Source organism: Cryptomeria japonica, chromosome 5 (genome assembly GCF_030272615.1).
Source record: "Cryptomeria japonica chromosome 5, Sugi_1.0, whole genome shotgun sequence".
Taxonomy (NCBI): Eukaryota; Viridiplantae; Streptophyta; class Pinopsida; order Cupressales; family Cupressaceae; genus Cryptomeria; species Cryptomeria japonica.
Window position 1 is genome coordinate 146,799,078 of NC_081409.1, and position 16,782 is coordinate 146,815,859.

Consider the following 16,782-nt stretch of genomic DNA (forward strand, 5'->3'; position numbering starts at 1 on the left):
GAGATCTGGAGAGTGGTATTGATCATTGATGGAGGTTTATCCAACATAAAACTGTAAAACCGACATCCGATAGGGCACATTGCTAAGCATTTATGATAGTGATGAATTAGGGTTTACTCACTGATAAAAAGGGAAAATGAACTCATTTTCACTCACCTAGTACTCGAGAAAACCAGAGCGAAGCAAAGGTGAATCATAGGCGATCAAGAGCGAGCAAAGGCATTCCAAAGAATTTCCAGCAATTATTTGAGAAGTAATCAAAATCGTTTCAACTGATGACTGTTATCCAGGTATTTCTTTGAAATGGCATCCAGATCATCGTCTTCTCCTACTTTTATTGTGAATCCCACTGTTGTTGAGGTTAAGGATAGTCTTAGACTTTTTTTCAAGGAAGTTCCCCAAATTGCTATGAAGGAAGACTCTACTGGCTCATTTTCGAGGGTTCCCAATGGCATGGTTTATGTGGAAGATGTCAGGACCTATATTCACTGCACCTTGGAGGATTTAGGTACTGAGGAAATCAAGGAAATGTATCAATCTGAGATACTAGGCAGCTCCAAAACAATTAAGCCAGAATATCAAATTATTGAAGACCTAGGGTTAACCGAAATCCTATATATACCAGAATTCAAGGATGAAGTGATAAGATATGTTCTGAGCAGGGTCCATAATGAATTTATCTAGCTGGACCAGCCTCACATGATCACCAAAGAAGCAATTCAGGCAGTCACCAGCTTACCCAAAGTTGGACAAGATCCAGGAAATAAGATCTCCAACACTGCGGTTGAGAAGCTCACCGACGCAACCCATGATGGAAGATCAATGAGGGTCAGCACCATCAAAGATACAGATGTGAAATTTTCCAGCATGATCATTGGCTACAAGGTAACTCAATCAAGTTGATTGCACTCCGTTGCCAGTTCTTGTATCCATGTTGCATATCAGATGATAAAAAATAATGAAAAGTATGACTTATGTGAATGGCTAAGGAGTGAATTGATGTTAAATCTTGGCAAGATCAAAGGTGTTAAGAAAGGAACATCCTGGTTTGGCAATTGTTGGTCCTCACAACTGGAATGGCAACTAGGTAATAAAACACAATTAAGAGATTTGATATCTTTGGATAGCTAGCTTTCCTATAGCAAAGGCTCATTAACTTATCGACCAGGGATGTAAACTTAAAATGGGCCAGCACTGTATGTGCACCAAGTTCATATTGCAACCATTCTATATTACTGTAAGAAAGGAAATTCTTTGAAGTAAACATGCAAAATATCAATGAACTAATACTTAATCCAAATTCACAACTGGAAATCACTCAAACAACTACTACTAAATGATAATATTAATGCAAGAGAATAGAAACTACTTTGTTGTTGTGGCTGTAGGAACAAACATAGGAAATGTTTCTAGTGGCTGCAAGAACAAATAATTGTCGAAACAACTACTACTAAAAAATGGAAACTAACTAGAAAACATGAAGGATTACTCACCAAGTGGGCCCCCTTGAGTGAGCATATCCTGAACTTCCAGATTACAATTATTAAACTTTTAAAATCACATTGATCTCTTTATTCCAATTTGACTATGAAAATACATAAGTACCAGAAGACTGAGTATTACAAATATTATGGTCATTCTCTTCTATCCCCGAGAGGAGAGAGAGACCCCTTTATTTATATGGATACTTATAACATATTCCTAACTGATCAACCACATTCCTATGGAATAGGCAAACAAGATTCATTAAACAAAAGAAGAAGAAGTCAGCGCAGGAAAACAGAACAACATTTGTCTTGCAGCTGAAAAAATATAGCATGACTTGCTTCCTGGATCTAAGCTCCACTAAGAACAGTTATAAATGTCCCATAAATCATTCTACTGAAGAACTGGTCAAGTGGCTTTGATCTCCCTTAATACTGTTTTTCTTTGACTGGGTTTGCATTGTGGCTAAATACATGGTGCTTCTTTAAACTGCCACTTAGTCTTTCCTTCTCCTTTGTCAACTTTGCATCATGATGTTAATGTGCACAACAAACATGTGTATATACTAATGCTAAAATGATATAATTTAAACCATACTTAAGATTGATTTTAGATATTTGCATAGATAAATCATTAAAAACCCATTATATGACAACCTTAAGCATAAGTCAAATCAGTTTCAGAAACACTTAAAAGGTATCAATTAGGAGAGTATCCCGATCCAAATATCATCTAATCACAAGACCTAGGTAGGAGTATTATAACAAAAATTTATCAAAATAGAGCCATTATTTAGGCTCATCAACAATCTTATTGCCTGTTTGATGTTGTACTTCATGAATGAGCTACCAGGTTTGGGAAAGAAACGTTGGGCTCATGACATACCGGTAGGTATGCAAATCAAAGATGCAATCACCAGTCTTGGTAGTAATAGGGATGAGAAGCTTTGGGGATATTTTAAAACTTTTCAAGAAAACACGAGACCAAGGGAAATAATCTCCGAACACATTGTGGAGAAATACTCCACTGATATTTGCTTCCTGGTAAAAACAGATGAAAAATTGATGGAAGCAGTGGAACCTAGAACTATATGGGTCAATGAATTGGGTTATGAAGTAGATGACATCATCTTGGAGCTATATGCTAAAATGTTGATTGATGCTCTTTTGGATGATAAGGCTGAACACTTGGGAACTACAGAGGAGAAGGCTCTTGAGGTCAAAATTGGTTTCAACAAGAAAAGGAGGGAAAAGAAGATAAAACGTCTGCATTTGTTCAAAATATAATTCACAAGATAGATACAAATCTAGGTTTTGGATCTAAACTGATAGATCAACCGATAGCGGTTAGTGCTCCTGAGGTAAAGAGGTCTAAGACTTTCATTTCTTCTATCACTTCTGACTTTGATCCAGAGGATAATCAATCTCTTTCATTTAGAAGGGTACAGAGGAAGAAAGATGACAAGCCTCTAGTAGAAGAGAAGAAGGTGGAACCAAGGAGGAAGCTGGTAAGAAAGGTAACAACTGCAACCACACATTCGTTGAGGAAACCTACTCAGAAGAGGTAGCTTGCTCCATCCGCTTCTGCAGCCCTCAACAAGAAGAAAAAGAGTGTGATAGATGTAGCAATTGAATCTGGTAATGTTATCATCATCCCCCCAATGACTTGTGCAGAATTGATTGATGAGGTAACTAAAGATGGAATCTTGAAGAATGTTTCAATTTTCTATGAAGATTTAGAGGATAATGAGAAAAATGAAATGGAAGAAGCAATTTTGTTACATTTAGATATATAAGAAGGCTTTTGAAGGAAATTCCCTTATCATTATATAATAAGTTAGATGTAAGGAGATTATATGCAATCAAGAGGGACAAAGAGATTAAAGAAGTTGAACTTTTGAGTATGTGTGGCTCTATAAATAATGAGGAAATGAAAAGATGTATAGAAGTTGCAAATAGAACAATCTTTAGCAGCAAACCCCGATAAATAAGCTTAATGATGGGTAGAGTCAATGAGATAATAAATGAGACTAGAGATGGTTGGACTAAATTCTTCCAAAAGAATCCTGATTTTCTCACTTCTCAAGAAGAATTTGCTAAGGCAACAACTCCCACCATTCCAGACAGATCAAAAGGGAAAGGAATTTTGGGAAGTTCAAATCAAATTTTGAGTGAACCGACAGTTAAACCTAAAACTGATGAGAGTGTATAGACTAAACCGGTAGAGACTACATTTGTATAGTTTGGGCAAGGTAATATAGATAATGTACAGGATACATATAATATTGTGGATAATACTCCATCGACAGTAACAGATACTACACCATGTGGCAAAGCCACCGGTGCAAAAGAGGAGGAGAAAAGAGATACACCAGGAGAGGATAAGGAGGATAAGGAAAAGGAGAATGATAAGACACCCAGTACCATACTGAAAATTGATTCCCCAACAAAACTTTTGGCAATTGACACTTCTCAAGTTGATAAGAAATCAATCACAGAGATGAGTCCCACAGAGCTAATGATGATGGCTACTCAAAAGCTAATGAAGGAAGGATCTACAGACAAAGGAATAATAGATCAATCAATAACAGTTTTGCATAGATTGATTCCCGATTGTATGATTGAAAATTAAGCAAGCCCTTCTGACAAGCTCAAGGTATTAACATAGCACATATCTAAAAAAATTCAATCATTGCAGCAGATTTCCAACAAGAAAGCACTTGAAAGATTTACTCTGGCCGAGAAAGCCGCTTTTGACCAGATTATTGAGATAGAGAAGAGGAAGGTTGAAGAGAAACTTATACTTATTGAAAATTGTTTGAAATAGTGTACTAACATCTACAGGGTCTGTTGTAATATACAAATTCTTACAACAAATGTAGATAAGAGGTTAAAGGAGTTACATGAAAAGATTGCTAATATTGCTAATTCTTTTGATGGACTAACTTCACTTACAACTTCTACTGATGGACAAATTTTGACTTTGGAGTACCAAGTTTTTGCTTTTGAAAAGGAAAGAGACAAGATTATTCAAAGAGCAAGGATTCTCAGAGGTTTGGTGAGTCCAAGATTGGATTCACTTAGTGTACACAAGAGGGAATGTATGGATATGCTTGTGAAGCCCACACCAACAGAAGTCACTGAGAAAGAAAAACTTGCACATTTACTGAGTGGACTTGCATCCATACCTGAAACATTCAAAACCAACTGGGATACCTATGTACAGTTGCTAGAGAAAGATTACTCAGAAATCTTGAGATTGGTCAAGCTTCAGTAAAGTAATATGTAATTATCTTTCCATTTGTTTTTCACCGGTCTTTGGCATTGATGCCAAAGGGGGAGAGTATGTGTATGTGAAAAATATCCTAGGGGGAGGATATCATACAGAGTATATTGCAGTCAAATTCAATCAGCTCAGGGGGAGCATGTTTCATGTTTCATGTTGAACCGACAGGGAATCCATTTTTCACATGAGTGTTGCCATCAATGCCAAAGGGGGAGATTGTTGGCAATTGGCACTCATTGGATTCATATGTTGTCACTGATGGCAACAATATTATATTGAAGGCTTATACTGGCAAATATCGACATTTGGAGGCATACACTGACAGATATCAACATTGGAATATTTAGGGCCATCACCGACACCGACACTGACATCCAACACTTCAGTGAAGCCGACATCAGTCAGGGATCTAAAAGGTTTTATTTGTAGAATCATTTTTTAATTATTGTATAGGGCCGATATTGAATATATTTTGTATTGTAAGCCGGCATAAGGCATATTGTTTGTAAAGGGTATATAAGTCAGTCTATTAGGTCATTTTGATACATGACAAGGTAGAAGAACTATGTAATGCGAAGGATATGTATGTAGGTCATTTGTATGCAAATGTTATATCATGCAATGATCAGTAGATGATTTGTAAAGCATTATTGGAGGAGAGGAGATACCGGTAGAAGGGTTCAGGGTTTATGAACCGGTACAGAGCAGAGCTATAACTGGAACTCTTTTTGGCATTGCAAATGCATTTTGTGAGTTCACCATTACTATTTTATCCCAATAGAAGCTTGTAGTCAGTGAGACTCTTTTGTGTTGAGTAGTGTGCTCTAGGCAGTATGCCTTCCTGCATGTGCAGGCCCCCATGCTATGTAATATATTTCATATGGCCAGTGAATTGATATTGTGGGTCACAAATCCCACCGTGGTTTTTCCTCTTTGAGGTTTTCCATGTATAAATTCAATGTGTTAATGGTGTTCATTCATGTGGTTGGTTTATTTACTTCATGTTGTATGTTTCTTCATTTACTGGTTTATATGTTTATGTTATAAAAGGTTAAAATCTTGTGTTACCGACAGAACACTGATTCACCCCCCCCCCCTCTTAGTGTTCTTAGATTAATTGTATTCCAACAACATTCTCTCATACAAACAAGAATGGCGATCATGCAATATCTGATGCCACATGTGTGGGCATACCACTCTGGCTAAGATCTAGCACCTACATGTGCAAGCATGCCTTTCCAAGTCTTCCTTAGCCTCGTACTAGCGCTCAAGGAAAGTTTGGGGTACCAATTATCTTATTTAAAATTTTTAATCCAACCCAAGTTTGAATTAATGTTTTCACTTGATTAAGTAACTCCCCACACCAAGATTGTCAAGGAGCCACCTTGGGCTAAGGACACATTGGGAGCCACTCCCGTCATTGACTCTACTATCTACCCTAGGCTCAATGAAATCTAGAACACAAAACCAAATAAAAATTATTTTAATATACAAAGTTAAATATTATCATCGATTGAGCCCAAAAATTCTCAATAGACATCACATAATCATATTTGTATTGCCATTTGACATGCAACCATAATATACTCAATTGACCATAATGACAAGAGAATGGATCTAAATTGATCCAATAATAAATTTTATTCATATAATATCATGATTCCACAAAATAAAATCATATTTAATTCATCAAATTCCCATGTTTATCGAATGCCCAATTGGCTAAAAACCAATCATGGACCTCCAAAAAACTTCAAAATTCAAACTTAACAAATCAAGAATTTGGGAAAAACCATTGATCTATAACTACACAAAACTCTAAAAATATTTCATCAATCCATAAAAATTTAGGGAGATTTTCCTTATTTCAACCATAGTTTTTAAAATTCAAATACTCAATGAAAGGGCTAAATTTAAATTATAGAGATGTTCTAAATTCTCTTATAAATTGTTTGCAATAAGGTTCAAACTATAAAATTGATAAACAATGGAGAAATCAAGATTCATACCTAAGTTTTGGAAAACAAATAAAAAATAAAAGCCAAACATACCGAAAGAGGCCACAAAAATCAGACAGCCCAAAGAGTTTGACATGATTCAAATGAACCTCTACCTACAAAATTCCATCCATCCAATCTCCCACAATCAATAATCCAATTTTCACATGTAGGGCTTGGGAGCAAAAATCATAAGAGACATTAGATTTCCACAATCCATGAGTTATTGATCTTGCATGTTTCCAAATTAGATTGTGTGTGAGATGCAAAATACTCACACATAATCTAATCCAGAAACATGCAAGATCAACAAAAATCATGAAAAAAAAAATTAAGTGCCAAAAAATGAACTCCAAAATACAAATATAAACTCACTTTTTGAAGTGGGAATATAAAAATATTAAAATCAAATTGGACAAATAAAGCTAATTAATCCCCAAAAGACCCCCAAATATAAAATCATTCAATCCACATTAAATCAAATATATATGTCATATTAAACAATTAAATATTAATTCAACATAGTAATATTAAATTATCATTAATAGATGCACTATAATTGATGACAATTCACATATGACCGACTATACACGAATAATCTTTATTGGTCATCCATAAATATGCATGAGGGTAACTAGACATTACCAAATTGCTAATTGAAAGTATAATCACATGAATTGAGGTAAATTGTCCAAATTAGAAACAATGGCTATGGATAGGTAACATTAATGGTTAGTGTGTTATTTCTTGTAACCATCGTTGGGGATATGGGCATGCTTAGACATGTGGAGCCAAGTGGAGTCAATGCTATGTATCCCTATCTATATACACACACACACAATCAATAAAGACATGAAAGATAAGAATTCAAAAGAAACACAAACCATATGCAAATGTCTCCTTCATTATTCATCTATTGTTCTTCTTCCTCCTTCAAATGGTTGTGGATCTCACCTACAAGTGCAAATGCAATTGAAAGCAAACTGGATGGCAAGATGATAGCAAAATCGACATCGTAAGGATACAAGTATGGTTGAAAATGAATGAAAAGAGAGCTCAATTTATAAGAAAAAAATGGTGAATCAATCAAATTGGCATGGATGATTGAAAGAGGCAAATTGATTCGAAAAATGCATGATTATGACAAATTATGACAAACTTCTATGTCAAATTCATGACAAGTTTCTATGCCAAGTTATGACAAATTGAGAGAAAATTAAGCTTCTCAATTATGATAAATTAGCCTAAAAAATAGTTCATGATTATGACAAATTGAGCATAGAAAGAGGAGCAAAGTTGGTGGAGAAATTAGGGGGAAATGTTAGGAGAGAAAAAGGTGGGAGAAATTAATAATTTTTCATTTATTAATTTCTCACACAAAAAGATAATTAGCCAATTAAATATATAATTTGATTGTGATATATGGTAAATAAATAAATTTATTTATCCTAAGATGATTTAGTAAAGGATTAAATGATTAAATCATAAAACTCTAGGAGAATAAAAAGAGAGGAATTAGGTCATGACGCAATTAATGCAATAAACAAATGATGAGGATCATGATCAAAGAGATAATTGACAGAGATCGACGACAAATCGATCTAAAATGACAAAGGGGTTGATTTGATAAATGACAAAATGACAAGGGATCAATGATGAATTGATCCAAATTGACAAAGATTGATGATTGCTTGATACCAATGACTAATCGATCAAACATTGATAAAAGGGTTGATTTGATGAAGATTGATTCGATAAAGATTGACAAAGATTTAGGACAAACCCTAATTGACACCGATTAGGGTTAAAATGGTATCCAATTGATATGACAAGTTGATCACGATCACTGATTGAGAATCAAGATTGACATTGACAAGACCTGATTCAAATTCGAGAAGATGGAATTGAATAGGAAAATAAGGCAAAGGAATGACACAACATCGACAAATGATAAATACCAAATACGATACATAGAGGAAATGTTAGTAAAATGCGAAAACCCTAGAAGAAGGTAACACAAACATGTTAAAGTATGATATTGCAAGTGTTGACAATTTTTAGATGCCTACATTTTGTCCCTCTTTGAGACAATTTTGTTTTGAGTGTTGTTTCAAAGAACAATAAGGAAATATATCCCATATAATAAGAAGATATATGTATTCCCCCTAGAGTAATTGGTCAAAAAAAATCTAGAAAAGAGACCAATTGATTGACAATGACAGGAAGCCACTAGTTTAGACAAAATAAAAATCAGAGGTCGAATGCAAAAAATACAAGCATTGCAAGGCGAAACAGACTGTGACCAACACAATAAGGAGAGGGTGTACGTCCATCTAGGTACCCCAAAAGGCTATAAAAGGAGGTGAGGGGTGAAAATGGCTCACTTTTAGTCTCTAATTTGGGGAATTTGGAGCTATGACACAAAAGAGACTAGAACAAGATGGTGAACATTCCAATGGAGGATCACTTTGGGGAACGCGTACACAACTTAAGACCACCGAAGGGCTTGGGAGCAACTTCTTCCTCAGGATAGGATAGGGGCTAGGAGGACCGAGGGAGCACTCAATGACAAAGGCATATTTTCTCACTTGATGTAGACACTTTTAGCTATGATGTACTGAGCCTGTGGCTCATACTTGACATAGACAGTATGATTTTGTACTCTGATAGTTTTGATATATATATATATATATATATATGCAGCTATGATTATGATATGTATGTTGTTTATTTTCATATGATGTCATGTATGAATGCTGTATATGTGCTTCATGTGATGCAATGTATGAAAAATGCACTTATTTTTGTTTTTTCTCTTTCATGTAATGCAATGAGTAAAAATGATATGCAAATGTTTTGTTTTGTATTTATATGATGCAATGAATGATTATGATATGCAAATGTACTAACCAATGAATGCAGGATGTAAATTGTTTTTGGTGTACCAGAGTACGAGATCAAACTGATTGTGAGGATTGAAAAAAGAAATGTTAGTAAGAGGAAATTAGACAGAAAAATTAATGATGAAGAAAAACTTGCTTTTACAAATTCTAATACTAGGTGAGAACCTTTATTTGATCTGGCAAAAACGGATGCAGTGCACCATGGCAATGAAGGCCAGGGTGATAATGCAATCCCTTTGCATAAAACAAACACATTGTAGATAATAAATGGTTTAGCCATCCTAAGAGATTATGTGTGTCAAAGGTTGAGGTATGTGCAATAGCCACAATGTTAATGTGCCAACATTGACACCCAAGACATACTTGCCCCAGAGTGTTATGAAACACCCCACAAATAGAAGACAAAATAAAAAATGACCATGAGACATCCTGACCACTCTATTTATTACTCAGCGACATCATCAAGCAACATAGGAACATGGTCCAAGATAAATCAATGAAATATAAGGCTCTCAAATCCAAACAAATCAAACAACCATTCCGATCTTCATTGTCAAATTGGATAATGTTGTGGTTGATGATATGATGATCATGTTGCTTGGTTTTAGGGAATGCAGTACCCCATCTAAGATAAGACACAGTCTAGTTTCAAGTATACCACACCCTGTATAAGACCCATGATATGTTGATAAAGGGTCGACAATGTTGATGTTGTTTTGATTGATATGACAACTTTGATCAATTTGAATGCTTGCTTGGTTGAATAGTTTATCTGGTGATGCATGATTTGTTAAGCACAATGTTTGCCATATTTTATATCTGATGTCTACTCAGATGTCTATCTATGTACAAAAGAGACAATTTATTGATGGATCGAAAACGATTGTTTTTGTATTTTTAATGTTTTTCAATATTAGGATTTTTGAAATTTTTTGATTTTTTTGCTTTTTTTTCAGGATATTTTACGAATGTTTTTGGATTATTTTAGGATGTTTTATGAATGTTTTTGGATTATTTCAAGATGTTTTCACAAATTTTAATGCTTTTTTTAGGATTATATTTGATTTTTAGTGATTTTTTTAGGTCATTATTTGATTTTTATTGATTTTTTTAGGACTTTATTTGAATTTTAGTGATTTTTTCAGGACTTTATTTGAGTTTTATTGATTTTTTTAAGGTTTTATGCATTAATTTTCTCCCAGTGTCTAGCAGGGAAAGGAATATGATGAATGGATAAATAAGATTGTTGAAAGGTTGGTGGATAGTGAGAAGAAAAAGGCCATTTATTAAGGAGATAGAGCGGATTCAATTTCCAAGGTCTATCGTGCGATGGGATAAGGAACTAGATATGACAATGTAAAGCAATAACATGACATGAGGGACATGTCAAGAGGTTATATTGAAAACATGTTTTTCATTTTACGTCCTTATATTAGATCAAGATCAAGGGATGGAAAAGGGTGTATGGATGGTGATATGATATGGATAGGATAAGCAAGATAAAAAGAATGGATAAGGGATATGGACTGAAGGTTGCAATAGGCTAAGGGATAGTGATAGAAAGTTGCAATAAGCCAAAGAATGAGGATGAAAGGTTGTAATAAGCCAATGGATAAAGACCAAAAATTGTGATAGATTGAAAGCTGCGAACAAGATGCATGACATTCAAGAAAATCCTCAGCCTTGTCAAAATCAAAGGTGGAAGGGAATATAGACAATAGATAATGGAGGATGATAGAATACGATAGGGGTATGATAGGATATGATGGGATAATCGAGTAATGAAGGGCAATAAGATATGATAGCGTAAATGAAACTTGCCCCCCAAGTGTGGAATGCAAGAAGATGAAGGATTACACATGACGCCTATTTGCCAGGTTTTCATCACGATACTTGTCCAAGGTTCCTGTTTGCTAGGTTTTCACCGATGGATGAATTATTTTTCTTAACTCTTTTTTTTTCTTTTCTCTTTTTCATTGTTTTTTGCTTTTTTTAATTTCACACAAGGAACCTGTTTGCTAGGTTTTCACCAAGGTGATGATTTTTATTTGCTTTTTGACATTTTTCCATAAAGTGGACACATGATAGGAGATGGAAAAATGACTTGAGCATCTTGTTATTTGGATACTAGTCTTGAAAAATGGACCATGACTATTAAAAATATGTTCAAATATGTTGGTAGGATAATGTGTGAGTGAAAATGTGTGCAAATAAAATGATTGAAGTACAACCTAGCAATCTAAAAAAAAAAATCCATTCAAACACTCAAGATTAGGACGACTGAGAAGGAAAACTAGATAAACAACATAATAGCAATTAAAATGCAAGCTCTAGATTTATCCTTTGATTAGATAGTGTGATGCATAAAAATGGAACCAAGTAACTAAGACCTAATTCCACTCTCATGTACACATAGTGGAATATGAAAGAGCCTAGGGAGATATCTTGCTTTGACTACTTCTTGTAGGGAAGAGAGAGTTAAGGAATGTCTCCTAGGGTTTCTATTCCTAAGTTGCAAATGATGGGTAGATATGCAAAAATATGATGCTACAATCGACTAAGCTAGGAGATGAGAAACAAAGTACACTTAAACTGAAAATGCAGATTCTGTGCACACAAAAACTAAGATACAGAAAGGAGTGGAAAAGAGACTTAGAGGTGCACCTGATGCTGAAAATTGAAGCAGAATTGGCAGGACCAGGGTGTTGGGCACCTTGGTTCTTGTGTTGACAGAAGGCTGGATTTCTAAATCTGAGGTCCTGAGGGTCTGAGATGCAATTCTAGCACAAAAAACTGTAAAACCTTGGGGACCAGGGTGCCATGCCCCTATCTCTATGACCTGAGATCAAATTCTAAAACTAATACTATCTTTGTGTCTTTTGTCAGTCCCAAAATTCATGCGTTTGTCAGATTCTTGTACCTACACCTACAACTTGAAAAAGGGTGTATAGGTGGCTATATAGGGTTTTGCCTTAGTCAAACCCCTTGTTTTGGTGATTTCCACCTCCACAAATAGCTAATAATATACTAAAAATGTGTGTGCAAGAATCTTGTGTGTATGCAAGATCCTAAATGAACAAGAAAGTATATCTAGAGTTCTACCCTACACTTTGGAGAGTAAACCCTCAATGAGTGTAAATGTAAATGTAAATGCTTCAAACCACAATTACAAAAATGGATCTAAAGCATGAATGTAAATCTAAAAATGAATGTTATGAAGCTCATACAAAGACATGAAAATAACATGAAACCATACCAAGCCCTAAGGGAGAGGTAGAAGCCAATCAACAGTCAATGATCTCCTATTATTCTTCAATGTCTTCAAAGCCCCTAATTGTTGTTGAATATGATTGATGAAGGCTTGACAAATTCTTGATGAATGCTTGATTTGTTGTTGTAGACTTCACATAACCTACACTTTCACTTCACAAGAGGCTCCTTCAATCGCTAGATCTTAGATCCTTCAAATGAGGAAAGGAAGGCTTTATGTAGGAGATCCTAACTTTGTTTTGAGTCATAGGCCGACCTAGAAATAATATTTTTCACCAATCTCTTGGATTTGAATAGTAAAATACTGCCAAAACATGCTCCCAAAATTCATGGAGAAAAAGTCAGGACCATGTTGTTACCCACATGGTCCAAACACACAGTTCGACCAACTTTTTGCCAAATTTTTCAAATAAGCAAGATATTGTGATTTTAAAGAAAATTCCATGTGGGAATTTACGATGTTTAGGTATACGAAATCAGGCTTTGAAGGTCAAAATAAAACATAATTAGGGTATTTGATGAAATGATTAATTAGAGGAATAAAATAAAAAGGGGCACACTTAGGGTTAAGGGCCCAATTTTATGATGTGTAAAGGGATAAAAGAAGACTTTATATTTAATTAAATTAAATAATTAAATTCTTAAAGAGAATTTGAAATGTAAAATGAAAACACACTAAGGCGAGTGCTAACCTAAGCGTGGAATTGTAACACCCAATTAAGGGTGTGAAATTTGCGATGCTATAGATAGTCCTTTGATTTGATGTGTTCTCGATCTATGATTCCAAAGGTGCTTGAATGCGCTCCATGATGATGATTATGCAAACTAGACGAAAATGGATGCAAATGGATGTGATATGAGGTTGCAAATGAAAGTGATGTGAGTAGATAATTCGACATTACGATGGTATGAAAATGAAAGTGGATGGATTGTGATGGAAAATTAGGGTATTAAATAGGCCAAGTTAGGAGAAGAGGAGGCATGAAAATGAGACACTTGTCCTTAAGAAGGGCAAGTGTCATGGATGGAAATGACAAGTGTCCTTAAGAAGGGAAAGTTTCATGGAAAATAATGACAATTATCCTTGAGGACACATGCATATTTGGGAGAGAGACACTCAAATAAGAAGTTTTCATTCCAAATATTGGGATATTTAAGATATTTCCCCAAATATTAGAAAATTCAAGATATTTGGGAATGTGCACACATATGGTGAGGGAAAGAGGATAAGGTTGAATAAATGAGACACTTGTCCTTGAGAAAGGTAAGTGTCATGGATGGAAATGACAAGTGTCCTTGAGGACACATGCCTATTTGGGAGAGAGACACCCGAATAAGAAGCTTCCATTGCAAATATGAAGATATTTCCAAATATTGGGATATTTAAGATATTTCCCAAATATTAGGAAATTCAAGATATTTAGGAATGTGCACACATATGATGAGGGAAAGAGGATAAGGTTGACTAAATGACACACTTGTCCTTGAGAAGGGCAAGTGTCGTGGATGAAAATGACAAGTGTCCTTGAGAAGGGAAAGTGTCATGGAAAAGAATGACAAGTGTCCTTGAGGACACATGCCTATTTGAAAGAGAGACACCCACACAAGAAGCTTTCGTTCCAAATATGAAGATGTTTTCAAATATTGGGATATTTAAGATATTTCCCCAAATTTTAGGAAATTCAAGATATTTGGGAATGTGCACACATATGATGAGGGAAAGGGATAAGGTTGACTAAAACTTATGGTTAGCCAAATGAGTGAGGTTTAGAGGAATGATTAGATGAGGGTTACGGTTAGGAGACATGTGAGGAAATAAAATTAATTAATTTAATAATGAGAAAAGGGAGGAAAGGGACAAAAGATGAATTTAAAAAACTATGCATTTGGTTTATTTAATAGAAGGAGGTGAATGTAATTAATTAACTGGTTTATGATTATCAAATAATTAATTAAAAGGGGACTCATTTTCAAATATCAAGATATTTCCCCAAATATTAGGATATTTTAAGGTATTTTGGAATATTGACTAAAACCCATGGTTAGCTAGGTGGGTTAGGTTAGAGGAAACGTTAGATGTGGATTGAAGGAGGATTAAAGTTAGGAGACATGTGAGGAAATAGAATTAATTAATTTGATTAAAATTAATTCTATGAGGGAATTAAGAGGAAAAATTCAGAATGAATTAAATAATCAATTTATACATTTGATGTATTTAATAGAAGAAATGAGGCAAATTAATTAATTAATTGATTTATGATAATCAAATAATTAGTTAAAAGGGGACTATAGCATAATTAATGAAATTAATTAGCTAGAAGGAGGAAACACTAATTAATTAAATAATTCGTAATTTTTAAATTAAAGGCGCCCAGGATAAAATTTTGCCCCTCTTCGTGGTGGTGCTAAAATAGTGTCAGTGCAAAGAAAATAAGACACTAGCGACTTGAAGAATAAACAACGATAAATTGCCATGGGTTGAATTGATGATGGATGAAGGATAGGTTAGCGATGCCCCATAAAGTTAAAGCAGATGGGAAGGAAGAGTGAATGCAAATGCAACAAATGATATGCATGAAATGATCATGGAGCGTGAGCACCTTGAAAATGAGTTAGCATGCAACGATCACTTATTTTGATTTAGCATTGTATATATGGCACCATGGTATGAGGAACCAAGGTGATTTCATAACCAATGCATGGACTGACACAACAAACAAACACAAAAAGGTTAGTCTAGTACCACACAAAGTTACAAAGAACTTTGCGGGAAATGATGCTAGAAAAACCACAAGCAAAAGATATGCCCCAACGTAACATGAGATAATCGAGACCTCATGAGGCTGCAATAAGGGACACATTAGGAACAAACATGCCAAAGAAAACAAAAATAAATAAGATCACACCCATGGTTTTTTTATTCCTAACACACCATGATATAAAGTATCATGGCAACTAAGAGGAAACAAAACAAAGGAGCTCAAAAAAGATAAACAGAGATTAAAAAAAAGAATCAAAGCCAAGACGAGTTCCTCAAATATCTTTTTCCAAAAGGATAACTGACAGATGGGATTCAATATTGTCTAACTAGAGGAAGGATACATCCTACACAGACTGATTGGAGGAGGGATTGATGAGATTGGATGACAAAAGGTACCTGATACAATTGTTACCTAATTTCACCTACAACTCAATCAGGTAGAGCTAGAATAGCATGTGCAACTAAGGGTGAAAGGTATACATTGTTTTTTGTTAAGTGTTCCTTACTGGAAATGAATAAAACACTCTCAAAAGAATTGCAGATAAATGCAAGCATTTACAATAAAGATGAAACATACAACGTTGTATGTTTTAAAATAAAAATGCTTTCTTTATTCATTAATGATAAAATGTCCCACACAAACTGTGGCAATTATTGTTGTAATGTATTATAAAGAGAAAACAATGCATATAAGAATGTAAAGCATAAGAAAGAAAAGGGATCTATCATTGCCTTGCAATGACAAACCCCACAGTTGAGTAGCTTCATCTTCAACTTCTACATTCCAAAGGTTGCCTTGCTGCCCTAAGACCTGTATAAGATGAGAAAGGTTGTGTTAGAGCTCAAGATGCCTGATCTTTGCATATACAACATCAATACATGCATAGATTGCTCTCATAAAGCATAAAGCATTCAAAGACAAAGATATCAAATGAAAATCCATCAGAAAAGTAGAAAACCATCAACAAGTTTCATCAAGATCTGAACTTCATTGTTTTATCTAACATGTTTGTTCATTGTGCAGGTACAGGTATCATATTCATTGCTGGATTATTTTACACTGTTTCATTTTGTTTGTTTA